This window comes from Poecilia latipinna, unplaced genomic scaffold, assembly GCF_001443285.1.
Source record: "Poecilia latipinna isolate Pla-1442-1.1 unplaced genomic scaffold, P_latipinna-1.0 Scaffold5783, whole genome shotgun sequence".
Taxonomy (NCBI): Eukaryota; Metazoa; Chordata; class Actinopteri; order Cyprinodontiformes; family Poeciliidae; genus Poecilia; species Poecilia latipinna.
Genome location: NW_015118399.1, coordinates 1 through 1,901, shown reverse-complemented (window position 1 = coordinate 1,901; position 1,901 = coordinate 1). Strand labels below are relative to the sequence as shown.

The 1,901-nt window shown below is 44.6% G+C and overlaps 1 pseudogene; it reads right to left on the bottom strand.

The window, feature by feature from the left end:
• Positions 1 to 674: 674 nt before the first annotated feature.
• On the bottom strand, positions 675 to 1,878 carry LOC106943730 (E3 ubiquitin-protein ligase TRIM21 pseudogene; annotated as a pseudogene).
• Between the last annotated feature and the right edge of the window lie 23 nt (positions 1,879 to 1,901).

Here is a 1,901-nt window from a genome sequence, read left to right as displayed (position 1 = left end):
ATTGAGTCCAATTTGCCCAGAAAAACTGTTTATTGAATTATGAACCATTGTAACACCATCCCCCTCTAGGCTTTCTATTCTCACTTTAAAATGTCTTGAGTTGCTGATTCAACAGGCACAAGTGCTTCTTTGTCATCCAATTGCATTTGTTAAAAATGTTATGCTCAATGAGGAAGTCATGAACTAAAGTCCTTTTGCCCAGTGATCTTCCATTTAGCACAATAAGTGAGGTGGTGGATAATGTTTTGATTGACAGGGATAAACCTGAAGTTTGATTTCAGACCACTGCATTTAATTGTTCAGTTTTCTGACAGTTTCCTGTCAATAGGGATGCTCCAGTATTGTACCACTTGGGGGGGCAGACTCATTTTGGAGTAAGGCATAATGTGGACTCTGCACACCCACATATGCAGAGTGGATGTGATTCTGGAGAACCAGGTGGTTCTGATTAAGCATGCTTTTTGGGTTCTCTGAAGTAACGGTACCCAACACAGTGAGCCATTTTCTCACTGAACTTCAGAAACATTGATCTAGTTGGCAAATTTCTGATGAGCTGTTGAGGCCAGTAGGGATAAAAAGTGGGAGCTGAGGTGCAGGGGGACCGTAGCTCAGCATCCGTTATTCAACCACCACGTTACATTTACTCTGATTAAACGTTCAGACAAAAGCACAACTTTAGAAATAAGCAGTTTTAATTTGATGTGCAGTTCAAAATGTTTGCATGCAGTTCTAAAACTGTTCAGTTAAAGAGGAACAGGAAACAATGAAATGAACCAAGTTAACATTTATAATCAGAAGCTGGAAATTTCCAGAAACAGAATCAAAAAGCTGCAGTAAATAATCCAGCTTTGACCTGAACTGTTGACTTCCTGCTGAGGTCGTTTCCAAGCTCTGCTCGCCAGCAGCTGGACTTCACCTGCAGAGTCACTCAGATTCATCAGAGGAACAATCAGCCTGGTTAACAGGACAGATGATCAGAGGAGCAGAGTTTTTACCTCCAGCATTAAGGCTAGGACTGAAGTACAGGTAGAGTTTCTCCTTGAAGCTGCAGCCAGTAAAGGAGTAGATCAGAGCTGCAGCATCTACATCATAGAAGGAGACCAGACCCTCCTCATAATCCACAAACACCCCGACCTTCTGAGGAGCAGGATGGAGATGGAGACGGGTTGGGGGGCCAACAAGAGCTTTATACTCATTTCCATTTCTCAACCAAACAGTCCAGAAACCGTTCTGAGGACTCAGTGTGATTTTTCCCTTCCTGCTGATGGATTCTCTGGCCACTCCTAAAGTCCAGTCAGTCTTTCCTTTAACCTGAACCTCAAAGTAAAATCTGCCTGAAGAGAAACTCTGCTGTCCTAAAACGTTAACACAGGAAGAAAATCTCTCTGGATTGTCTGGAAGATTCTTCCTCACATCTCCATATTTCACCTGTTTTCCATCCTCAGACAGGATGAGTTTAGGATGAGCCGAATCAGGATCCAGAGTCACATCCACTGCAAACTGCTGGAACCTCTTCATCTCAGCCTTCATCAGCTCCTTCATCATCTCCCTGATCTTCTGCTCAATCTGAGCCACAGCTCTGACCACAGTCCCCTCATATGCTGGTGGATGAACTCTGACCTCTGTCCAGGTCTTGGTGGGTGGAGCATCTTTCAGGGAGGTTTGGAGGAGGTGGAGGGGATCTTCATCCTGTGAGAGCTGCTTCACCTCAGAGCTCCTCTTCTTCAGCTCAGAGATCTCCTGCTCCAGATCTCTGATGAAGTCTTCAGCCTGTTTCTCTGTAGTTTCCTGTTTGTCTTGGATCTCCTTGATGAGCTCCTTCAGGCCTCTCTCAGCAGACTCCATCAGAGCTGTGAAGACCTGATGCATGCTCTGTTTGCTTCATCAACATTTAGTCCACC